Raw genomic sequence first — 26,840 nt, 5'->3', positions numbered from 1 at the left:
GCTGGTGCTGGCTCCTTGGTCTTCCTGGCAGCAGCTGGGGCAGGCTCCTTGGTCTTCCTGGCAGCAGCTGGGGCAGGCTCCTTGGTCTTCCTGGCAGCAGCTGGGGCAGGCTCCTTAGTCTTCCTAGGACCAGCTGTGGCAGGTTCCTTTCCCTTGAGGCTGCCTGGTACAGGCTCCTTCACCCTCAGGACATGTGCCCTGGATCCTTTCCCACCACAAGTGTGTGTGGTGACTACTTGGCCCATGGAATGGGTGGTGAGGTGCTTGGCTGGGTTTTGGCCACCCTGGCCAGATGTGCATGACAGGGAGGAAGGGGGAGGGAAGAAGTCAATGGTGAATAGGAAAAGCTTTAGGGACATTGGGGAGGGAAGAGGGAGAAGATTTGGAAGTGGAGGAAGAGGGACTGGTTGTAGGAGGTGTCTGCTGATTTTGGAGCAGATGCCTGGGCTGGATGTTGTTGTGAGGTGGATGGCTGTCGGGTGTCTGAGTGCTTGTGTTTGTGTACTTTAGGAAGGGGTGACAGACACAGTGGGAGAGGACACAGGGGACGTGTGCATGGATGTTGTGGAGGTGTCTGCCAGTGAGGTGTGTGTTCTGCTAGGTGTGGTGGTGATGCTGGTAGTGGATGAGGATGTAGTGCATGCAGGTGTGAGTGTAGACGGAACTGGTAGGGAGGTGGAGGAGAAGGCGGAAGGGAGACAGTGGAAATTGTGGATGTTGGTATGTCTGCATCTGGATGGTCTTTGTGTGAGTGCCTGTGAAATGATGTGTGGTGCTTTTGATTGCCTATGCCACTTTTGTGTGCTGTCTTGTGTGCATGCTCGTCTGCCTGTGTGGCTGGGATAGGTTGGGGTTGAGGGAAATGGGATTGGGAAGAGGAAGTTGGAGGGGGGGTGGAAACAGGGACAATGACTGCCATCAGAGAAGAGGCCTGAGCCTGGATTGATCTCTGTTGGGCCGCCAAGCCAGTGTGAATGCCCTCCAGGAATGCATTAGTCTGTTGCATCTGGGCTGCCAGCCCCTGGATGGCATTCACAATGGTTGACTACTCTACAGAGGTGGATCTCAGGAGGTAAGTAGCCTCCTCACTCAGGGCAGCAGGGCCCACTGGTGCAGGGCCTGAGGTGCCTGAGACAAAGGAGATGCCCACCCTCCTGAGTGAGCAGGCATGGGGAACTCGATAATGGGCTGCTGGGAGGGCAGTGCTGGTACGGGGTGGTGGCTGTACCTGTAGCTGGGGTGGTCATAGAGGTGTCCGCACCACCAGGGAACTTCCATAGGAGGAGGTATCAGTGTCTGAACTGTCCCCTCCAGTCTGCCATGGTGCTCCCCTCGTCCTCTGTCCCACTGGTGCCCTCACCGTCGGTGGACTCTGCCTCCTGTGTCCTGTGGGATGCAGATCCCTCCATCGCCAGTGCCTCTGCTCCTCCATTAGATGATGTTAATGCACATAAGGACAGGGTGACAAAACAAAAAGGGGGGGGAGAGACAAAGGATACACTTGGTCAATGGCTGCACCAACACTACCGTTGGTGTACACAGTACACTCACACACAGGGTACAGTCCTACGCACTATGCATTACACCACCAGTGATGTTACTAGCCACCAAGGCATGGGGTGGGGCACACACTGGCAAATCCAGCACACCTGGGACCCTCGCAGCCTTGACCAGTAGGGGATGCCTATGAGCTAGGTAGCAAGATTATCCCTTCTGGACGCTTGCCACCAGAGAACCTATGCTGCAATATCAGGCCTGGCCTAGGGGCACCCACTGACACACATCCCCCACCCAGATACCACCCTACCATGCGGAAGATGTAATGATGGGCACTGTACTCACCCCTTGTGGCTGCTGTGATGCCCTCAAGTCCCATCTAGCTCAGGATAGGCCACTGCCAGCATGCAGGCCATCATGGGGGGTCAGGGTTCGACGGGCACCCCTTCCTCATTGGGAGACCATCCCCAGCTGGGCCTCCGCCGTCTTCCGTGCCCGGTGTCACAGGTCCTCCCACTGTTTCCGACAGTGTGTGCTCCACCTGCCTTTGACCCCCAGGGTCCACACGTCCTTGGCGATGGCGCACCATATACCCTTCTTTTGATGGGCGCTGACCTGCAGAAGGAATACACACAGGAAAATAGTATTAGTAAGACAGTCCTGCCTGTTACACTTATGGCTCACCATACCCCTTCACATCATCATTTACACACACATGGCCCAGCAAACAACATGTACTCCACCCAGGGGACATCCACCCACCCCTCTTATGAAGTACTGGGTTTTTCAGAACCCAGCGGTGCCAGGGAACACACCCTAAGACTTCGAGTCCTTCCTGTTTCAGACTACAGAAACACAGAGTCTTCTTGGTGAAGTCAAAGATCTTGTTTATTGGCTGCAGCCAGTAACAGATATCCTAGATGTACAACACGGTGTATATTCTCAGGAGACTGCTCCCTTTGCAAAGCTAACCTTCTCTTTTATACAAAATATTATGCTTTAGGCAAACATTCCTTATTTTACAGTTGACCATTCACATATTTTCACTACAAAGAAATAGCAGGTTTATGATGACAAGCCCATATTTCAGTTTGTCCAGCCCTCAATCAATTACCCGGCAAGGCTTAGTACTTTCATCAGATATCGACGGACCCCCAATATAAACGGGCACCTCCTCCTTGTAAAGCAAGTCATAAAGAAAGAAACAGGGACAGGTGTGTGTAAGATTAGGCATGGTTTGTGTGTGATGAAAGGTTTTATGATGTGTTGTGCCTTGATACTAATCTCATTCGGCCACTGGGAAAGAAACTGGCCGAACAGGTTTGGCTTCAGGCAGCGGAGTCAGCTTGCCCAGGTCACAGAGGAGTCAGCAAAGGTGTACGTGTCCTTCAGACTCGTTTTCAGCATTAGACATTGGCCTATGTGAGGGCAATCACAAAATGGCTGTCGTTTAAATGGAACACGAGGGTTCAAGACGGAAACTCTGATATTTGGGTGATTTCGTTTCCCGAATATGAATACAATGCTTGTGCATACTATTCTAATCATTCTCGGTCTGCTGATACCAAAATCATTGTGATACGACGATGTTTATAACAAGGGTCCACAATTTTCAGTACCACACTTACACAATGCCTTCACACACCACTCCATGCATTCATGCCACATGCATCGCGCCAACAGTGTACTCACCTGTTGGTCTGGAGGCATATACAGGAGTCCGCACTAGAGAAGGACCCCATCCACCAGTCTCTCCAACTTCGTCAAAGTGAAGGCAGGGGCCCTTTCCCCAGTCACATGGGCCATGGTAGGTTCCAGACACAAGTCACAGCAGCACATGCAGTGTTGGTCCTCTCCTGTTGAAGGTCAGGCAGCAAGTGAGGAATATGATAAAAAATGGCGGTCATGTCTGCGACAGTGCATACCGTCACCGCCCACGTACATCACCATTGGCCACTGTAACCCATAGGGCCCAATGTTAACCAATGAGGATTGCACGGCTGTTCCCGACTGCCTCCCGCAATGGCGCTCATCAGCGGAATGACCTCACTTCCACCTATCCCTTCCCACAGGACAGGCAGACGCCATTTCAGGGCTGGGGGCAGGCCTTGGATAATTACTGAATCACTGTTTGAATTTGGACATACAGGACAATGCTCACTGACCCATTACAATTTGACAGCATGCATCGTACTGCTGTTGTCCCATTGTTCTGTTTGTGACCGGCTCCTCACCCTTTTTTCCCTTAGATTGCTACCGTTGCAGATGAATAGGAGATGGAAACATACCCCTGGTACAGACCCCTGGTGGACTTGGCAACAATGGAGGACAGACACATCATCCTCATCTATAGACTCAACAGGGCCACAATCACAGAGCTGTCTGCCCAATTGGAGCCTGACTTGAGATCTGCTATCCGTCCACCTCTTCTGCAAGTTCTATAAGTGCTCTATTTCCTGGCAACTGGTTCTTTCCAAGTGACAGTGGGCTTGTCAGCAGGAATGTCACAGCCAATGTTCTCAATTGTGCTGACCAGAGTGTTGTCTGCCCTGATTTAACACATGTGCAGCTACATTGTATTTTCCCAAGTGGAAGATTTGGCCACAGTGAAGTTTGACTTCAATGCAATGGGACATATCCCCAACATAATTGGTGCAATTGATGGAACACATATTGCATTTGTCCCCCCCGTCAAAATGAATAGCTGTATAGAAATCGTAAGAGTTTCCACTCAATTAATGTACAGATGTTGTGCTAGGTGGACCAGTACATCTCCCATGTCAGTGCTAAGTATCCTGGGCTGGTGCATGATGCCTTTGTCCTGAGGAATAGCAGCATCCCAAATGTGTTGTCTCAACTACAGAGGGACTGCATGTGGCTAATAGGTGAGCCCTGGTCCCCACCCAGTATATGATTGTGTGTGGGTATGGTGTGGGCCGTATGGTATAGTGTGTGGCTAAATGTTGTCCCTCAATATTTGCAGATGACTCTGGTTACCCCAGTCTATCATGGCTACTGACCCCTGTGAGGAATGCCAGGACAAGGGCAGAAGAACGTTATAATGAGGCACATGGGCCAACCAGAAGAATCATAGAAAGAACCTTTGGCCTCCTGAAGGCCAGGTTTCGGTGCCTCCATTTAACAGGTGGATCCCTGTGCTACTTACCCAAGAAGGTCTGCCAGATAATAGTGGCATGCTGCATGTTGCACAACCGTGCCCTGACACGCCATGTGCCTTTTCTGCAGGAGGAGGAGGCTGGAGATGCCCATGTGGCAGCAGTGGACCCTATGGACAGTGAGAATGAGGAGGCAGAGGATGAGGTAAGGACAACATAACAGCACTGATCAGACAATATTTCCAATAACACACAGGCAAGACAGTGTTACTTCACATTTTCATCTTTGGCACTGTCATACTGTTATTTCCCACTTCAATGCCCACTTGCTGTACCCTTTGGCAATTCATTTTACCGATGTTGGTGCCTCACAATAGCTCCTGGTGTGATCACTACAGCCAACTACAGGTCTTTCATATAGGCTCATTTACTGTACAGTGGAACTGCAATGTTTGTACATGGTTAAAGGTATACATACTTAAAAAATATGACATACTTCTATTTTTTCCAAGGGTGTTTATTGAAGTGATAAGATATTGAGGGGCAAGTGCAATGGGATGGTGTTCTGCCTTCCTACTTATCTCCTACCGGAGCTTACAGAACCTCTCTGGAATGCACTTCTGAGTTCAAAGAAGACCTTTATTGTTGTTAATTCTTCCCCACCCACAAGTTCTTGAGAGACGAATTAATAGATTTCAAGCACAAAGTAGTCGCAGCAAGAAAACAAAGTATATCACAGTACTTCTCAGCTGCAATGTACACAGCATATAGATTATATGATTATGGTAGCAAAGCATAACAATTAAAATTCATCACTGTATGAGCAAGTAGGACCTATCTTCAGCTTCATCTTTCTGGGGTCTGCAAGTTGATGACTCCGGTCAACTGCGAGAAAGAGATTATCTACCCACACGGGAGACTGGCAACTGGCGCCTAGTTCCAGCCTGAAGTCAAGCAGATTTGAATCTAACTCACTGTAGCCCCGAGTCATCCTTACAAAAGCGTGCCCCCTCCTCTCAGACTTGGGAAAACTACGCAAGCCTTTTGAGACTGGCCAGATCTCCTAGACTTCTCCTCTTCCCAAGCCTGAGCAGAAAGGAAAACTCCAAATGTACTCTCTCTTATCAGGTCTAGTCTGGTGTGAAGAAAACAGCTTGGTTCATCTTGTGGAAAAACATAGCTTGGAAAAATACAGCTTGGATTCTCAACTGCAATGTCTAACTCCACGTTAAAGGCAACAGGCAGCTAACCTAAATATCAAATGTAATGTCTAATATCATGTCAAAGCCAATAGGCAGCTGAGCTGAATACAAAATGCAATGTCTAATATGTCAAAGCCAATAGGCAGCTAAACTGAATACAGCATGTCAAAGCCAATAGGCAGAATACAGAATGTAATGGCTAATGCCATGTCAAAGCCAATAGGCGGCTAAACTGAATACAGAAAGTAATGGCTAATGCCATGTCAAAGCCAATAGGCGGCTAAACTGAGCAAAACATATAGGGGGTCATTCTGACCTCGGCGGTAAAAGGCCCTTACCGCCGGTCAGAAGACCGCCATAACACCGCCGCGGCCGCGGTTAACCGCCACGGTCATTCTGACCCACAACGGCCAAACCTCCAAAATTCCGTCCTCCACTGCAGCCCGCCACATCAGCGGGCAGCGATAAACTGGAGATGACCAAACCTCCACCGTCACGCCAACAGAAATACGCCCATGCCATTACGACCCACGAATCCACACGGCGGTCATTCAAACGCGGTATTCCATTGGCGCTACACACCGCCGCGGTCAGAATACACACACAGCACCAAAACACAGCCACATTGGACAATTTGAAATACACACACCTGATACACATACACACACCACTCCCACACAATCAACCAACTATAAAACACACACCCACATCACCCACAAACCCCTGCGACCATAATTACTGAGAGAAGGAGAGAGAGACACAGCAGACAATCCAAAGCAAGACACACTGAGGCACACTACACCATCACACACACCACATAGTAGCACAAAGCACCACTCACCAACATACTCATCATCACATACACCACCCCAAACCTCACCCACACCACCCCATGGCACCCCAAAGGCACCCACGCTTTTCGGACCCAGAACTCCGGGTCATGGTGGAGGAAATCCTACGAGTGGAACCCCAGCTCTTCGGCTCGCAGGTGCAGCACACCAGCATAGCTAGGAAGGCGGAACTATGGCAGCGGATCGTGGACAGGGTCAACGCGGTGGGACAGCATCCCAGGAATAGGGAGGACATACGCAAAAGATGGAACGACCTACGGGGGAAGGTCCGATCGATGGTCTCCAGGCACAACATCGCGGTCCAGAAGACTGGTGGCGGACCCCCACCCACCCCTCCCGAATTCACATTGTGGGAGCAAGACGTCTTGAACATCCTGCATCCTCAGGGCCTCGCAGGAGTAGCCGGAGGAATGGACTATGGTAAGTCCAATCTCAACTACTATATCCCCCCCACCCCACCAGCATGCCAACCCACACCCCCACCCTCACCCCCAACCCCCAGCACACATCCTCCCTGACAATGTCTCACCAGCACAACCCACCCATCCCAACACCAACTCCTGCATGCCAACACAAATCATGGGCACCCATCACCTAAGCATGACCACTGCACTAACCCCCCCCCCCCCCACTAACTACCCTCACAACACCTCCCTCAAGGGAATGCCTGCACTGGGGGACAAGGGCACCCATAACACGCACGCTATTGCACACACAGAAACAATAACCAAACTCTCTTACCCCATGCAGGACCCGAACGACAACACACCAGCCAGGAGGGTCCAGAATTGTCCATCCCACCACCACCACAGGCCCACACTGAGGATAGCAGTTGACAGTGAACCTGATGACCAGCCCGGACCATCGGGGACCTCTGGGCAGTCGGTTCCCCTCAGGCAGCCACAGGCCACACCAGACCCGACCCCCTCTGCCAACACCAGCACAGCTCCCACCCAGCGGGCCCATGTCTCTGTCTCTAGGACAGCTCAATCAGCGGTGTGTCTGCCACTACAGGGCACCCAGGCTAACCCAACACCCCAACAACAACAGGGACCTGGGGGCAGTGGTAGCGGGCACACCGTCCAGGAGACAGAGGCCGGGGAAACCGGGCAGCTCGGAGGGCTGCTGTGCGACAGGGGGGGGAGGAGAGGCCGAGGGAACCCACTCTCCAAGAGGCCCTCACCACCATCATGGGGGCATACCACCACTCCCAAGAAACGATGGCGACGGTACTGGCCAGGTTCACTGAGATCCAGGCACAGCAGGAGGAACGCTACATGGGGTTCAGGGAGGAGCTGAGAATCATCGGGACCGCAATGGGGACCATCGTCCTGGCCCTCCACAGGATAGAGGACGCGTTGCGGGACCATGGTGCACCACACAGGGCCCCTGTCACTAGCCCGGACCAGGAACAGCCTACCACCTCCGCCGGCGCTAGTGGACAGGAGGTCCCAACACCTCGACAGCCCCCCAGAACCCCACCTCCTGCTGAAGAACAACCACCCCGTAAGAGGAGCCTGAGACCAAAAAAAAAGACAGAGTAGGATGTCAAGACCCCTGCCAGAAGGACATACCCCCTCAAGTCTTCCCACTGTCCCACATTGCCACCCTGTCCAACCATGAACTGCCTATGCTCCATCCTTCCACAGGCAAAAGGACAATGCACCTGTGAGACTGAGAACTGGACTCTGCCATGGATATTCCTCCACCCCCACCCATCAACCTTAGAATCACATGTACCGATATCTAGCACTGTAAATAAATCACATTTTGCACACAAATCTGTTTTGAGTCATGCTGTATTATTAACAAATGTATTACATATTACTGTTCCATTTCTGTTCTGTCAATTAGTCATGACAACATACCAATGTCAATACGCTGTATTTCATGGGCGAACCAAGCAGAAGTCAGGTACTGAGTCAGACAGCACTGAGAAGGGAAGGGAAAGGCAAAAATTAATGAAAAACATCTGTGGGGAACTACAGAAAGTACAGATGCAGGAGGCTATAAGCAATTGTGAAATGGCGTGGGTGATTCTTACCTGTGTGTTACTGGAAATACTGTTGTATCACTCTGTCCCTATTGTCTGTGTCGTCCTCAGAGTCTTCCTCCTCTTCACTCTCCACAGGCTCCACGGCTTCTACAACACCACCATCTGGACCATCCTCCTGCAGGAAAGGCACCTGGCGTCGCAAAGCCAGGTTGTGGAGCATACAGCACGCCACGATGATATGGCACACCTTCTTTGGTGAGTACATTAGGGATCCACCTGTCATATGCAGGCACCTAAACCTGGCCTTCAGGAGCCCAAATGTTCGCTCAATCACCCTCCTAGTACGCCCATGGGCCTCATTGTACCGTTCCTCTGCCCTGGTCCTGGGATTCCTCACTGGGGTCAATAGCCACGGCAGGTTGGGGTAACCAGAGTCACCTATTAGCCACACACGCTGTCTCTGTAGCTGTTCCATCACATAGGGAATGCTGCTATTTCGCATAACATACGCGTCATGCACTGACCCTGGGAACTTGGCATTTACATGGGAGATGTACTGGTCAGCCAAACAGACCACCTGGATATTCATTGAATGGTAATTCTTCCTGTTCCTGTACACCTGTTCATCGTCATTTGGGGGGACTAAAGCCACATGGGTCCCATCAATTGCACCAATGATGTTGGGGATGTGTCCAAGGGCATAGAAATCAGCTTTCACTGTAGGCAAATCACCCTCCTCTGGGAAAATGATGTAGCTCCGCATGAGTTTCATCAGGGCAGACAACACTCTGGATAAGATCTTGGAAAACATAGGCTGAGACATCCCAGATGACATGGCCACTGTTGTCTGGAATGAGCCAGTTGCAAAGAAATGGAGGACAGACAGAACCTGCACTAGAGGGGGAATTCCTGTGGGTTGGCGGATGGGGGACATCAGGGCTGGCTCCAGCTGGGCACACAGTTCATGGATGGAGGCTCGGTCAAGTCGGTATCGTAGTATTATGTTGCGTTCTTCCATTGTGGACAGGTCCACCAGCGGCCGGTACACGCGAGGATTCCTCCTTCTCATCGCTAGTCCCAGCGGACGGTGCCTAGGAAGGAGAATATGGAGTGCAGAGTCAATCCACTCACAGGTACGTACAACACAGCTTGCACAGTACAGGTAAATGTATGGTTTGATATGTTTGTATGTGTGCCATTGCAAGGCCTAGGCCTGTGTGACGCATTAGAAATTAAGCCATGTGGGCCCTTGAAATGGCCGATGCCTGACCTGTGAAGTGGGACAATGGGATGTGAGGTCACTGCGCTGGCGGGGCACACCGTGGCGGTAGGCGGTCGAAGACCGCTGTGCGAAGACGCATTGGTTAACATTGAAGCCTATGGGTTTCAGGAGCCAATGACGATGTGCGCCGGCGGTCGCGGGACGCACCACCGCGGTACGCACCGCCGCGGGCGTGCCCGCCATTTTCTATCTGCTCAATCATTCGAGACCTGATCATCCACAGGAGAGGACCTATACTGCAAGTGCTGCTGTGAACTCGGTCTGGAAGTGACAATGGCTGCTGCTACTGGTGAAAGGGCCCCCGCCTTCAGTTCAGAAGAGTTGGAGAAGCTCGTGGACGGGGTCCTCCCCCAGTATGCGCAACTCTACGGTCCTCCATACCAACAGGTGAGTACCCTCAGTGCACATTGAATGGGTTATGCCTGTGTGGAGGGGGGGGTGTAAGTTGGTGGGGTGTGGAGGGAATGGGGAGTGCAACGCACGACAGATGAGATAATGGGAACCATGACAAGGTTGGGGAGGGGGGGGCATGTACTCCAAACATTCAGATATGTGACGGTTTCTCTTTCCCACCCTGTACATGTCAAACAGGTGAGCGCCCACCAGAAAATCGATATTTGGCGTGCCATCGCCGAGGAAGTCCGGAACTTGGGGGTCCACAACAGACGGGGCACCCACTGCCGCAAGAGGTGGGAGGACATCCGCCGCGGAACGAGGAAGACCGCAGAAACACTGCTGGGGATGGCCTCCCGACCTAGGAGGGGTGCCAGTCGCACCATGACCCCCCTGATGTCCCGGATCCTGGCGGTGGCCTACCCTAATTTGGATGGGCGCTTGAGGACAGCACAGCAGACACAAGGGGGTGAGTATCCGCACATTCTCCTATCTGTATGCGCATTGGAGGGGTCTGGGTGGGGGAGGAGGGCTGTGGGTGACATTAGGCCCGGGCGCTCTCTGTAGTGTAGTCCGCTCCCTTAGGCATGGCCCTGTGCCCCCGCCCCCCACCTCTGTAGGGTGCCAAGTGCAGCTACCCATGCTCCAGCATCACACATGTGCGCGTGTGTTGTCCCTAGACCTGTTTGCCTAGTCAGAAGTACTGAGTAGTGTACCCCAAGTTCGCGACTTAGTGCACGAGGCACCTGTGTCTGTCCTCTCCGCAAAGGGTATTGCTAAGGCATGCACTCAACTTTGTTTAATTTCTCCCCCCACCCTAAATCTTTGTCTTCTTGTGTTTTAGCATCATCAGGCGGAGGAGATTTGGCATCGGAGCAGGAGGGAGCTGCAGGTCACCAGGCCCCGGTGGGCACTGACACAGACACCGAGGGCACCAGTGATCCGGAGGGCGAGGGGAGCACCACAACGGGGGCCGGTGGAGACACCAGCGACACGGACACGTCCTCGTTTGGGAGCTCCCTAGCGGGGGCGGCACCATCTGTGCCCCCCGCAACAACAGGTACAGCCGCCACCCAGCGCACCAGCACCGCCCTCCCAGCAGCCCCTCAGTCTTCGCTCCGTGGCCGCTCGGCAAGGAAGGCGCGCGTCTCCTTCGCCCCAGGCACCTCAGCCCCTGCCTCTGTTACCCCTGCTGCCCTCAGTGCGGAGCTCATTGACCTGGTGAGGACGGTCATTGTTGGGCAGACTACCCTTCTGAATGCCATCCAGGGGGTGGAAAGGGAGGTGCATCGGAGCAGTGCCTACCTGGAGGGCATTCATTCGGGTCAGGCTGCCCATCAACGAGCGTTCACTGCTCTGGCCTCAGCACTGACGGCAGCCATTGTCCCTGTCTCCAGTCTCCCTCTTCTATCTGCCTCCACCCTTTCTCTGTCTCCTGTACCTCAACCTATCCCATCCACACCATCAGACCAGCCTGCACACACCCCAAGGCCAGCTCATCCAAACATAAGCACCACAGAAAACACAAGCATTCACCCAAGCAACACACAGATGCAGACATATCAACAGTCACTACCACCTCTGTGTCCCCATCCTCCTCGTCTCCCTCCTCCCTCCCTGTGACGTCTACACTCACACCTGCATGCACCCCAACATCAGCCAGTTCTTCCACCACCAGCAAACCCTCCACTACAGTCCGCACACCTGCAGTCACCACCCCCACTGGCATTTACACGTCCCCTGTGTCCTCTCCCACTGTGTCTGTCACCCCCTCTTCCAAGACACATAAACGCAGGCAGACACCCAAACAACAGCCAACCACCTCACCACAGCCTACGTCCCAGTCACCTGCACCCAAGGACAGCACACCTGGCTCTCATACAACCACATCCTCTTCCTCCACTTCTCTCACCACTACTCCTACCCCTTACCTTGGTCCCAAGAAAAATTACCTCTCCAGTTTTGACCTCTTTCCCTGGCCCGACCCACCCCCTCCAACTGGGAAAAGTCCCAAGGGCACCTCAGCCACCACCAGCCCAACTACTACAGTGCAAGTGGTGCATGGCATGTGGAGTCCACCCTTTGGCGGCAGTAACACTTCGGTGAGCAGCAAGGGGACAGCCAGCCCCCCCCCCAGGCAAGAGGACCCGGAAATTGAAGGGCCGCCGTGAGCGGACAGAGACGGCTGCCCCCAAGGAGGTGACTCCGGCCACTTCACCGGCCACAGCAGCCAGGGGAGGCAAGGGCCCGAGAGCCCCATCTAAGGAGCGGAAGGACAGCAGGGCGGAGAGGACAACCACCAGGAGCGCGGAGCAGGAGGGCCCCACAAGCACCATCCCGGCTGCAAGGGACGACACCAAAGGGCCCAGGACTCACTCCCCGAAGGGGCCTGACACAGCACGGTCGGAGGGCGACTGAGCAGGGTGTCCAGGCCAGGTATGACTCCCTTGACATACTGCAAGAGCACCGCTGAACAGGGCCCCGCCGTGCAGAAGAGCACCGCTGAACAGGGCCCCGCCGTGAAGACAGGTACCGCTGAACAGGGCCCCGCCGTGAAGACAGGTACCGCTGAACAGGGCCCGCCGTGAAGACAGGTACCGCTGAACAGGGCCCCGCCGTGATGACAGGTACCGCTGAACAGGGCCCCGCCGTGAAGACAGGTACCGCTGAACAGGGCCCCGCCGTGAAGACAGGTACCGCTGAACAGGGCCCCGCCGTGATGACAGGTACCGCTGAACAGGGCCCCGCCGTGAAGACAGGTACCGCTGAACAGGGCCCCGCCGTGCAGAAGAGCACCGCTGAACAGGGCCCCGCCGTGCAGAAGAGCACCGCTGAACAGGGCCCCGCCGTGAAGACAGGTACCGCTGAACAGGGCCCCGCCGTGCAGAAGAGCACCGCTGAACAGGGCCCCGCCGTGCAGAAGAGCACCGCTGAACAGGGCCCCGCCGTGAAGACAGGTACCGCTGAACAGGGCCCCGCCGTGCAGAAGAGCACCGCTGAACAGGGCCCCGCCGTGCAGAAGAGCACCGCTGAACAGGGCCCCGCCATCTCAAGCACCGCTCCGCTGGGCCCTTCCTGTCAAGCACCGCTCCGCTGGGCCCTTCCTGTCAAGCACCGCTCCGCTGGGCCCTTCCTGTCAAGCACCGCTCCGCTGGGCCCTTCCTGTCAAGCACCGCTCCGCTGGGCCCTGCCGTCTCAATCACCGCTCCGCTGGGCCCTTCCTGTCAAGCACCGCTCCGCTGGGCCCCGCCGTCTCAAGCACCGCTCCGCTGGGCCCTTCCTGTCAAGCACCGCTCCGCTGGGCCCTGCCGTCTCAATCACCGCTCCGCTGGGCCCTTCCTGTCAAGCACCGCTCCGCTGGGCCCTTCCTGTCAAGCACCGCTCCGCTGGGCCCCGCCGTCTCAAGCACCGCTCCGCTGGGCCCTTCCTGTCAAGCACCGCTCCGCTGGGCCCTGCCGTCTCAATCACCGCTCCGCTGGGCCCTTCCTGTCAAGCACCGCTCCGCTGGGCCCTTCCTGTCAAGCACCGCTCCGCTGGGCTCCGCCGTCTCAAGCACCGCTCCGCTGGGCCCTTCCTGTCAAGCACCGCTCCGCTGGGCCCTTCCTGTCAAGCACCGCTCCGCTGGGCCCCGCCGTCTCAATCACCGCTCCGCTGGGCCCTTCCTGTCAAGCACCGCTCCGCTGGGCCCTTCCTGTCAAGCACCGCTCCGCTGGGCCCCGCCGTCTCAAGCACCGCTCCGCTGGGCCCTTCCTGTCAAGCACCGCTCCGCTGGGCCCTTCCTGTCAAGCACCGCTCCGCTGGGCCCCGCCGTCTCAAGCACCGCTCCGCTGGGCCCTTCCTGTCAAGCACCGCTCCGCTGGGCCCTTCCTGTCAAGCACCGCTCCGCTGGGCCCCGCTGTCTCAAGCACCGCTCCGCTGGGCCCTTCCTGTCAAGCACCGCTCCGCTGGGCCCTTCCTGTCAAGCACCGCTCCGCTGGGCCCCGCCGTCTCAAGCACAGCTCCGCTGGGCCCTTCCTGTCAAGCACCGCTCCGCTGGGCCCTTCCTGTCAAGCACCGCTCCGCTGGGCCCCGCCGTCTCAATCACCGCTCCGCTGGGCCCTTCCTGTCAAGCACCGCTCCGCTGGGCCCTTCCTGTCAAGCACCGCTCCGCTGGGCCCCGCCGTCTCAAGCACCGCTCCGCTGGGCCCTTCCTGTCAAGCACCGCTCCGCTGGGCCCCGCCGTCTCAAGCACCGCTCCGCTGGGCCCTTCCTGTCAAGCACCGCTCCGCTGGGCCCTTCCTGTCAAGCACCGCTCCGCTGGGCCCTTCCTGTCAAGCACCGCTCTGCTGGGCCCCGCCGTCTCAAGCACCGCTCCGCTGGGCCCTTCCTGTCAAGCACCGCTCCGCTGGGCCCCGCCGTCTCAAGCACCGCTCCGCTGGGCCCTTCCTGACAAGCACCGCTCCGCTGGGCCCTTCCTGTCAAGCACCGCTCCGCTGGACCCTTCCTGTCAAGCACCGCTCCGCTGGACATCGCCATGTCATGCACCGCTGCGCTGGGTCCCGCCGTCTCAGGCACTGTTTATGGTTCACTGTGCCCACCATGCCTCCTCCTTGACCAGTGGACTCTGTAATCCACCTGAGAGACTGTGGCTTTGCACTCCCCAGGATGGCACAGTGGGCAATCCACCCACTGTAGAGACTTGAGAGACTGTGGCTTTGCACTCCCCAGGATGGTCCAGTGGGCAACCCACCCACTGCAGAGACTTGAGAGACTGTGGCTTTGCACTCCCCAGGATGGCACAGTGGGCAACCCACCCACTGCAGAGACTTGAGAGACTGTGGCTTTGCACTCCCCAGGATGGCACAGTGGGCAATCCACCCACTGTAGAGACTTGAGAGACTGTGGCTTTGCACTCCCCAGGATGGTACAGTGTGCATGGTGGCTCCTCGTGGATCTGGCGTCGTGGACTCATGTGGCTGTGGTGGCCCCCCCTTCCCTTCCCCCTGAGGTGCCTGTAGTTTTGACATCGGATGCCCCTGCAGTGTTCTCTCCAAAGGACTCAGGTCTCGTGTGTGGGCTTTGCCCTTGTTTCGCCGAACCTTGGCCCACGGACATGTTAGATTCGTAGGATGTGCAGGACTTGTTACTTCAGTGATACACTGATGTGTATATCTTTTTGGTTTTTGTACATATTTTTCACGGTTGCTCAATTATTTCCAGGTGCTTTTTTTGTACATGAAAATTTATTCCAAATTTGGTTGTGTCATTGTATTTTTAAAGGGGCTTTGTGTGGTGTCACTGTGACTTCCTGCTCTGCATTGGTGTGTACATATTGGGGAAGGGGGGGTCGCATATGTGTATGCCCATAACCTTTCTTCCTCCCCCCTCCCGTGTGTCGTAGGTGCAGTACTCACCGTTGACGTCTGCGCCGGAGTTCGTACTCGTGGTAGATGAGCAGGTAGACGAGAGCAGGTATGATGTTCAATTCGGGTTCCATGCTTTCCGGATTCCGCGTGGAGTGTCTCGAGGTGAGCGTTTTCCATTGAAAATGTCTGTTTCCGCCGTGTTTTTATCGGCGGGGCTCCCGCCCCGGAAAAGGTGGCGGATTGGTGGGTCGTGATAGGGTGGGCGGTACATTGTCTGCCGCCTGGCTGTTGGCGGTGACCGCCGCGCTGTTTGTTTGTTCCGCCGTGGCGGTCGGAGTGTTAATGCGGCGGGCTGTGTTGGCGGTTCCCGCCAGGGTCAGAATTGCATTTTTTGACCGCCGGCCTGTTGGCGGGTTGGCCGCCGCTTTATCACCGACCACCAGGGTCAGAATGACCCCCATAATGTGCTACTGGTGAACATTGAGCAACTAATATGCGCAGTGGTGAAACACAAAGTCATTGGTCAAACACAATTAATAGCATCACAGATGGGGTGATGATGGAGGAAATGCCAGGGTATAGTTCCAGTCTGTAGCACAGGTGCATTGTCCATGGGGTCGTACGAAGGGGAGCAATGGCGGTTCAAGGTGGACAGGGTGACAGAGTGGGGCACAAGGGTGACAATCAGGAGAGTCTCATTTCCTTGGGGGGGGAGGGTCTTGGCATTAGTCTCTGGATTCTGCCTGGATCGCAGGGAACATTTGTGGGTAGGTTCTCCTTCTGCAGGGGGAGGGGTGTTGGTGGCATGTGAGTCCTGTGGCGGGGCCTCCTGTCCACTAGTGGCAGCGGAGGCGGAAGGCAGTTCAGATGTCTGGCTAGTGGCAGGAACCCACTCTTGTTATACTGCCTCCCTCATAATATTGCCCATGTCTGCCAACACCCCTGCTATGGAGACCAGGGTGGTGTTGATGGCCTTCAAGTCCTCCCTGATTCCCCGGTACTGTCCCTCCTGCAACTGCCTGTTCTCCAGAACATTGTCCAGGATCTGGCCCATCGTATCCTGGGAATGTTGGTATGCTCCCAGGATCTCGGCGAGTGCCTCCTGGAGAGTCGGTTTCCTGGGCCTGTCCTCCCCCTGGCACACTGCAGTCTTCCCAGTTTCCCTGTTGCCCTGTGCCTCTGTCCCCTCAACCATGTGTCCAATGCCACTGACCCAAGGTCCCTGATTGGCATGGGTTTGAGGTGTGCCCTGGGGTCCCTGTAGAGGTGGACACACTGCTGATTGACGTGTCCTGGGGACAGAGGTGTGGGTATGCTGGGTGGGTGCTGTGGTGGTGTTTCCAGATGGGGGAGGCACTGTGGTTGTCTGTGAGTGGGCTTGGGTAACCGACTGTCCAGAGGTCCCTGATGGGCCAGGTTGGTCATCCAGATCCAGGTGACCAGATTTGCTGTCATAACTGTTGGCCTCTTCAGTTGGGGAACTGGATATTGCTGGCACCTCCTCTCCAGTGACATTAGCTGGGATACCTGTGGGGATGTAAATAATGTGTTTTTGTGCATCGGTGGCTTGCCCTCTTTGGTTGGCTTTGCCCTGGCAGCTTTCACTTTTGTAAGTTGGTATGTGGTGGGCTAGCTGATTCTCTCTAGTGCGCATGCTTTAGTGATAGGTGTACATGCAGGGCTGTGTGTGATGGCCATGCATTGGTAGGGTATGCAGGGCTTGGCATTGGGATGAGTGAGATGTGATGGTGAGGTGTGTGGGAGGTGGTAGAGTGATGGGAGTGAGGGTGAGGGTATGTGATGGCATGCAGGTAGGGGGGTAGTAGTAGTAGAAGGTTGACTTACCAGACTCCAGTCCTCCTCCTACTCCGGCCAGGCCCTCAGGATGCATGATTGCCAAGATTTTCTCCTCCCATGCTGTGAGCTGTGGGGGAGGAGGTGGAGGTCAAACGCCAGTCCTCTGTACAGCGAGTTGGTGTCTTGCTGCAATGGAACATACCTTCCCCGTAGGTCATTCCACCTCTTCCTGATGTCATCCCTAGTTCTTGGGTGCTGTCCCACGGCGTTGATCCTGTACACGATTCTCCGCCATAGCTCCATCTTCCTAGCTATCGATATCTGCTGCATCTGTGCTCCAAATAGCTGAGGCTCCACCGTCATGATTTCCTCCGCCATGATCCTTAGCTCCTCCTCTGAGAATCAGGAGTGTCTGTGTGGTGCCATGGGTGTTGTGTGAGTTGTGTAGGGGAGGGTGTGTTGGGTAATGTGTTGGGGTGTATGATGTGGGATATGTGAGTGGTGTATAGGTGTGAGTAGTGTGTGGCTCTGGTTGTGTCAGTGGTCTTGCTGTCTCTCTCTGTTGGCAATTGTTTGTAATCATAAAGGGTTGTGGGTAATGTGGGTGTGTGTTTTATAGTGGTGTGAGTGGGTGGGTGTGGAGTGTGTATGGGTGTCAGGTGTGTGTTGTTTGAATTGTCCAATGTGGTGTTGTTTTGTTTGTGTGTGTGCATTTTGAGCACGGCGGTATGTACCACCAGTGGTTTACCACCATTAAATGTCCGCTGTGGTGATTCGTGGGTCACAATATGATGGCTGTTGTTCTGTTGGCGTAACGGTGTGGGTTTGCATACCACCAGTTTATCACTGACCTTTGGTGTGGCAGATTTGTGTCTGTGTGCTGAATACTGGTGGATTGGTCTGTGTGTGTGTCATACTATGGTGAACGGATATCCGCAGCAGCAGCAGTATTTTGTCGGCAGTCAGCGTGGAGGTAAGTGGGATTTACCGCCAATGTCATAATGACGGCCAAATTCTTTAAATGTAAACAGAACATGGAGGAAGTTGTGGATCCTTCCATATCTGCTCATCATAGACTGATCTCAGAGTGTCAGTTTGACAACTTAATGGACCAGCTTATCAGAGACAAATTTGTTAGTCATTGCAACGATAAGCAAATGCGCCAAAAAGTATTGTTCATGAGCAGTCCTTCACATGAAGAATCCATTAAAGTATCTAAGAGTATAACTATTTCCCAAATATCAGTAAAGGAATTAGATGAAAAACCTGTTGAGCCTATGAATGGAATGAATTCTGGCAGATCTGTGCATAGAAATTCTGGGTGTAGCAAGAAAACCAGTAGTTACAAACCCTCAAAATTAGAAATATTGCCTTTTAACATGTGTTTTCGTTGTGGTAATCCACCTCATATCTAAGGTGGCAGGTCTCCCCCAAGTAACATCATTTGCAATTTTTGTAAAGAAATTGGCCACTTTGCTAAGGTTTGCCAGAAGAAAAGAAACTCCAGAAGTCTGTGGCATGTGTCATGGAGTCAGAGGGTGTTGCTGAATCCAGTTCTGATATAGAAGGGCTCCATGATCTGGTGCTCAAGGTGAGAAATAAATGTCCTATTTATGGTTCGGATGACAATGAAAAACTGACACTAATTTCCGGTGGTCTTTTACAATGTGGAGATCCCGTTGTTGATGTTGATATCTGTGTGAGAGACATAGGCCCTCATTCTGACCCTGGCGGTCGGTGATAAAGCGGCGGCCAACCCGCCAACAGGCCGGCGGTCCAAAATATGCAATTCTGACCCTGGCGGGAACCGCCAACACAGCCAGCCGCATTAACACTCCGCCCGCCACGGCGGAACAAACAAACAGTGCGGCGGTCCCCGCCAACAGCCAGGCGGCAGACAATGTACCGCCCACCCTATCACGACCCACCAATCCGCCACCTTTTCCGGGGCGGGAGCACCGCCGATAAAAACACGGCGGAAACAGACTACGAACGGGAAAACGCTCACCTCCACATACTCCACGCGAGATTCCGGCAGTATGGAACCCGAGTTGCAGGTCATCCCCGCACTCCTATACCTGCTCCTGTACCAGGAGCACGCCCGGCGGCGCGGAAGACATCGGTGAGTACTGCACCTACGACACAGGGGAGGGAAAAGATTACCGGCACACACCCACCCACCCACACCCACTACAACACACACATCAATGCATTCCCACAGATCACTGTCACAACCCACAAACCCCCCCTCCGAAATAATGCAAAGACCAAAAGAAGAGATCTTAAACGGGCAGATATATTGAAAAATGGACAGCAGTAATCCCAAAAAATAAATAAACTATGTACAAAATATATACATCTACTAAATGTAGTCCAACCACTGTCCGTGGACCACAGGGGTCCTGAGCAAAGGGGCAAGGCCCAGTCCCACGACAAGAACTCCACGGAGAGAACACTGCAGGGGCATCAGAAAGAAAAAAGGACAGGCACCTCAGGGGGAAGGGAAGGGGAGGCACCTCAGCCACTTGAGTACACGACGCCAGATCCACGAGGGGACTCCATGACCACTGGCCCATCCTGGGGAGAGCAAAGCCACAGTCCATACAGTCCATACAGTGGGTGGCCTGCCCACTGGCCCATCCTGGGGAGAGCAAAGCCACAGTCCATACAGTCCATACAGTGGGTGGCCTGCCCACTGGGCCATCCTGGGGCGAGCAAAGCCACAGTCCAAACAGTCCATACAGTGGGTGGCCTGCCCACTGGGCCATCCTGGGGAGAGCAAAGCCACAGTCCATACAGTGGGTGGCCTGCCCACTGGGCCATCCTGGGGAGTGCAAAGCCACAGTCCATACAGTCCATACAGTGGGTGGCCTGCCCACTGGGCCATCCTGGGGAGAGCAAAGCCACAGTCCAAACAGTCCATACAGTGGGTGGCCTGCCCACTGGGCCATCCTGGGGAGAGCAAAGCCACAGTCCAAACAGTCCATACAGTGGGTGGCCTGCCCACTGGGCCATCCTGGGGAGAGCAAAGCCACAGTCCAAACAGTCCATACAGTGGGTGGCCTGCCCACTGGGCCATCCTGGGGAGAGCAAAGCCACAGTCCATACAGTCCATACAGTGGGTGGCCTGCCCACTGGGCCATCCTGGGGAGTGCAAAGCCACAGTCCAAACAGGCCATAACAGACTCAACTGCCACTGAAGGAGGCATGTTGGCCAGAGGACATCCTGCAGCCCTGCCCGAGACAGATCCTGCCCTGCCACGTCTGCCAAAGGGCCAGCGGTTCCTGCCTGGAAGGGCCCAGTTCAGCGGTTCTTGCCTTGAAGGGCCCAGTTCAGCGGTTCTTGAGACGGCGGTCCCCAGCGGAGCGGTGCTGGAGACGGCGGGGCCCAGTTCAGCGGTTCTTGCCTTGAAGGGCCCAGTTCAGCGGTTCTTGCCTTGAAGGGCCCAGTTCAGCGGTCCTTGCCTTGAAGGGCCCAGTTCAGCGGTCCTTGCCTTGAAGGGCCCAGTTCAGCGGTCCTTGCCTTGAAGGGCCCAGTTCAGCGGTTCTTGAGACGGCGGTCCCCAGCGGAGCGGTGCTGGAGACGGCGGGGCCCAGTTCAGCGGTTCTTGAGACGGCGGTCCCCAGCGGAGCGGTGCTGGAGACGGCGGGGCCCAGTACAGCGGTTCTAGCCTTGAAGGGCCCAGTTCAGCGGTTCTTGAGACGGCGGTCCCCAGCGGAGCGGTGCTGGAGACGGCGGGGCCCAGTTCAGCGGTTCTTGAGACGGCGGTCCCCAGCGGAGCGGTGCTGGAGACGGCGGCCATTCTATGGCCAACTGCTCATTGCCTGGTGGTGCCCTCCTGGGCAGCGGGGATGGTGCTCCTTCAATGCCCACCTGGGCTGTGGGTGGTGGGGCCCTCCTGGCCAGCTGGGCTGGGTCCTCCCTGGGCAGCGGCTATGGGGGTGGTGGGCTCTCCCGGGGCAGCTGTGCCGGTTCCTCCCTGGGCAGCGGCTATGGGGGTTGCGGGCTCCTCCTGGGCAGCTGTGACGGGTCCTCCATGGGCAGCAGGCCTGCTGCCTGACTTCTCCGCCTTGCTGCCCTTGCCCTCCTTAGTCGGGAGTCTGTGGCCCTTTCCTCCCTTTGGAGCTGTGGCTGTTGACGGTGGCTGGCTAGTGTCCTGGGGGGATATAGAACCCGGGCTCCGGCGGCGGCCCTTCCGCCTTCTGCTCCTCTTCCCAGGGGGTGGGCTGGCTGTCCTCTTGCTGCTGGGCGAAGATCCAGACCTGCGGGCTGGTGGGCTCCAATATCCCTGCACCCTTGTCAAGGGGGCTGCAGGGCTGGTGGTGGCTGAGGTGCTCTTCTTACCCCGACGAGAAGGAGGGGGGGGCTCAGGGCCAGGAAAGAAGGTAGCAGTAGAGAGATAGATTTTCCTGGGACAATGGATAGTGGTAGGTACAGTGGGAATGGGAGTGGAGGGAGAGGATGTGGTTGTAGGCGAGACAAGTTTGCTGTCTTTGGGTGCAGGTGCAGGAGCGGGAGGCTGTCGTGAGGTGGATGGCTGTTGGGTGGGTGGGTGGCTGCGTTTGTGTGGTGTGGAAGGGGGGGTGACAGACACAGTGGGAGAGGACACAGGGGACGTGTAAATGGCAGTGGGGGTGGTGACTGCACGTGTGCGGACTGGACTGGAGGGTGTGCTGGTGATGGAAACACTGGCTGATGGTGAGGTGAATGAAGGTGTGAGTGTAGACGTCACAGGGAGGGAGGAGGGAGACGAGGAGGTGGGGGTCGCAGAGGTGGTAGTGACTGTTGGCATGTCTGCATCGGAATGTTGCTTGTGTGAATGTCTGCGTGATCTGTGGTGCTTATGTTTGGATGAGCTGCTCTTGGGTGTTGAGGTGTGTGCAGGCTGGTCTGATGGTGTGGGTGGGACAGGCAGAGGAACAGGAGACTGGGAGGAGGGAGTTAGTAGAGGGAGGCAGGAGACAGGGACAATGGCTGCCGTCAGTGCTGAGGCCAGAGCCTGGAACGATCGCTGATGGGCAGCCTGACCCGAATGAATGCCCTCCAGGTACGCATTGCTGCGATGAACCTCCCTCTCCACCCCCTGGATGGCATTCAAAAGGGTAGTCTGCCCAACAATGAGCGTTCGGAGGAGGTCAATGACCTCCTCACTGAGGGCAGCGGGGGTAACAGGGGCAGGGCCTGAGGTGCCTGGGGCGAAGGAGATGCCCGGCTTCCTGGCAGAGCGGGCACGGGGCGAACGCTGAGGGGCTGCTGGGAGGGCGGAGATGGTGCGCTGGGTGGCGGCTGTACCTGTAATGGCGGGGTGCACGGATTGTGCCACCCCCGCAAGGGAGCTCCCTTCCGAGGACGTGTCCGTGTCGCTGCAGGGTCCAGTCGTCCCCGTTGTGGAGCTCCCCTCGCCCTCCGTCTCACTGGTCCAGTCAGACTCTGTGGCATGGCCCTCCTGGGCCATGTGAGATGCAGCTCCCTCCTGCCCCGATGACACTTCTCCTCCGCCTGATGATGCTGATGCACACAAGCACAGAAAGACAAACAAAAAGGGGGGGGGGAGAGAGAAATAAAGAGATTTTGAGTACATGGATCACCGGTACAGTTAGCGGACATGACAGACACAGATGCCCCCTGCACTAAGTTGCGCACTTGGGGTCCCCTACGCATTCCGTGGAACATGCCCTACACGCCTAGAGTTGACAACTGCACCCATGGATGACACGGCCCAGGGATGGCTGTACTGGCACACTACTGAGGGTGGTGGCTGGGGACACAGGGGCTTACGGGGGTGCCCAGCCTACAGATATCGCCCTGGCCTAGGGGGACCCACAGCCCTCCTCCCCCACCCAGACACCTCCACTGCGCGACAACAGAGTAGATAATGCTTGTACTCACCCCCTTGTGTCTGCTGTGCTGCCCTCACGCGCCCGTCCAAATCAGGGTAGGCCACCGCCAGGATCCGGAACATCAGGGGGGTCAGTTGACGGCAGGCACCCCGCCTACGTTGGGAGGCCATCCCCAGCAGAGACTCGGCGGTCTTCTTGGTCCCGCGGCGGATGTCCTCCCACCTCTTGCGGCAGTGGGTGCCCCGTCGATGGTGGACCCCCAGGGTCCGGACTTCCTTGTTTATGGCACGCCAAATCCCGATCTTCTCATGGGCACGGACCTATGTGACACGTACAGGGAGGGAGAAATACCACGTTCAAGTTTGTCTGCATTTTCGTTGCCAGTGGCCCAACGCCCCCCATCCCCGCCAGGCCCCCCGCCATGCCCCCCGCCAGGCCCAACATGCCACCCATCCCCGCCAGGCCCCCCGCCAGGCCCCCCGCCAGGCCCAACATGCCCCCCATCCCCGCCAGGCCCCCCGCCAGGCCCCCCGCCAGGCCCCCCGCCAGGCCCAACATGCCCCCCATCCCCGCCAGGCCCCCCGCCATGCCCCCCGCCAGGCCCAACATGCCCCCCATCCCCGCCAGGCCCCCCGCCATGCCCCCCGCCAGGCCCAACATGCCCCCCATCCCCGCCAGGCCCCCGCCAGGCCCAACATGCCCCCCATCCCCGCCAGGCCCCCCGCCATGCCCCCCGCCAGGCCCAACATGCCCCCCATCCCCGCCAGGCCCCCCGCCATGCCCCCCGCCAGGCCCAACATGCCCCCCATCCCCGCCAGGCCCCCCGCCATGCCCCCCGCCAGGCCCAACATGCCCCCCATCCCCGCCAGGCCCCCAAGCCAGCCAGTGGCCCCAAATCCATATTGAATTAAACTCACTTGTTGGTCTGGAGGACCGTAGAGTAGCGCATACTGGGGGAGGACCCCATCCACAAGTTTCTCCAACTCTTCTCCAGTGAAGGCAGGGGCCCTTTCCCCAGGCGCAGCAGCCATTGTCCCTTCCAGACCGAGGTCACAGCAACACTTGCAGTATAGGTCCTCTCCTGTGAAAGTTCAAGTCGCAAGTGAATAAGTAGATAGAAAATGGCGGTCACGTCCGCGGCGGTGCGTACCGCGGCGGTGCGTACCGCCACCGCCGGCGCCCTTCGCCATTGGCTCCTGAAACCCATAGGCTTCAATGTTAACCAATGCGGCTTCGCGCCGCGGTCTTCGACCGCCGACCGCCGCGATGTGCCACGCCAGCGCATTGACCTCACATCCCATTGTCACACTTCACAGGTCAGGCAGCCGCCATTTCGAGGGTCCACATGGCTCAATTTCAACTGCGTCACACAGGCCTAGGCCTTGCATAGCCACTCAGACACGCCATTCACTGCATAGAGAATCGTTTACTGTGCAAGCTGTGAGTACGTACCTGTGGGTTGCTTGACTGTGTGCTCCATGTTGTCCTTCCTAGGCACCGTCCGCTGGGTTTGGCGAGGAGACGGATGAATCCTCCCGTGTACAGGCCGCTGGTGGACCTGTCGACAATGGAAGCACGCCACATTATCCTGACCTACCGGCTTGACCGTGCCACTATACATGAACTGTGTGCCCAGCTGGAGCCCGACCTGATGTCCCCCATCCGCCAACCCACAGGGATTCCCCCTCTGGTGCAGGTCCTGTCAGTACTCCACTTCTTGGCAAGTGGGTCATTTCAGACAACAGTGGGAATTGCTTCTGGGATGTCTCAGCCCATGTTTTCGAAGGTGTTATCCAGAGTGTTGTCGGCCCTGATGAAATACATGAGGAGCTTCATCCTTTTCCCTGAGGTGGGCGAATTGGCTGCAGTGAAGGGTGATTTCTATGCCCTTGGACATATTCCCAACGTCATTGGTGCCATTGATGGGACCCATGTGGCTTTGGTTCCCCCAAGAGACAGGGAGCAGGTGTACAGGAACAGAAAAAGTTACCATTCCATGAACATCCAGGTGGTGTATTTGGCTGACCAGTACATCTCGCATGTAAATGCCAAATTCCCAGGGTCAGTGCATGACGCCTACATCCTAAGGAATAGCAGCATCCCTTACGTGATGGAACAGCTAGAGAGACACCGTGTATGGCTATTGGGGGACTCTGGGTACCCCAACCTGTCGTGGCTACTGACCCCAGTGAGGAATCCCAGGACCAGGGCAGAGGAACGGTACAATGAGGCCCATGGGCGTACTAGGAGGGTGATCGAACGCACCTTTGGCCTCCTAAAGGCCAGGTTTCGGTGCCTGCATATGACAGGTGGATCCCTAATGTACTCACCTAAGAAGGTGTGTCACATCATCGTGGCCTGCTGCATGCTTCACAACCTGGCTTTGCGCCGCCAGGTGCTTTCCTGCAGGAGGATGGTCGAGACGGTGGTGTTGTGGCAGCTGTGGAACCTGTGGAGAGTGACGAGGAGGAAGACGACGGGGCTGAAACAGACAACAGGGACAGAATCATTGAACAGTACTTCCAATAGGACACAGGTAACAATTCAAACATAATTTAGTAAATGTGAACTACTCTCCTGCATCTCTGCTGCCTGTCTATTTGCCCCAGTGTATGATGACTGAGTTGTGGCTTTTCCCTCCCTATTTCAGATCTGGGGTCCCCACTACGAGTCCTGTGCTTCGTTTCCCCATGGACTACAGCTTTGTGGCAGCTGTTTGTTGACTTCACTATGTACAAGGACATATTTGCACTGTCATGTCAATTACAATATTTTGAAATCACAGCCAGACTCCAGATAGTTTTGTGCAAAATAGGTGTTTATTTCAGTGCTCAAAATGGGATGGGTGGTTTCAAGTGGGTGGGGGCTATGGTGAAGGAATGTCCATGGCAGAGTCCAGAGTAACAGTCACACAGGTGCATTGTCCAGAGGCCTGTGGAGAGATGGAGCATGGGCAGTTCAAGGATGGACAGGGTGACAATGTGGGACAGTGGGATGACATCAGGTGGTATCCTTTGCTGGCGGGGGTCTTGACATCCTAGTCTGTCTTCTTGCGAGATCTCAGGGCCCTCTTGCGGGGTGGTTCTTCTCCTGCAGGAGGTGGGGGTCTGGTGGGCTGCTGTTGTGTGGGGGCCTCCTGTCCACTAGCGCCGGCGGAGGTGGTTGGCTGTTCTTGGTTCAGGCTAGTGGCAGGGGCCCTTTGTTGTTGTTGAGTGTCCGTCTTGGTGTTGATGAGGTCCTGCAGCAGCCCTACCATGGTAACCAGGGTGGAGGTGAGGGCTCTGATGTCCTCCCTGTACCCCCGATAGTGTTCCTCCTGCAGTACCTGGATCTCCTGGAACCGGGCCAGTACCGTCGCCATCGTCTCCTGGGAGCGGTTGTATGCTCCCATGATGGTGGTGAGGGCCTCATGGAGAGTGGGTTCCCTGGGCCCGTCCCCCCCCTGTCGCACAGCTGCCCTCCGAGTTGCCCTGTTTCCCTGGGCCTCTGCCCCCTGGCCGGTGTGCCCACTACCACTGCC

The sequence above is a fragment of the Pleurodeles waltl genome, chromosome 5 (genome assembly GCF_031143425.1).
Source record: "Pleurodeles waltl isolate 20211129_DDA chromosome 5, aPleWal1.hap1.20221129, whole genome shotgun sequence".
NCBI lineage: Eukaryota > Metazoa > Chordata > Amphibia > Caudata > Salamandridae > Pleurodeles > Pleurodeles waltl.
This window is presented reverse-complemented; position numbering follows the sequence as displayed.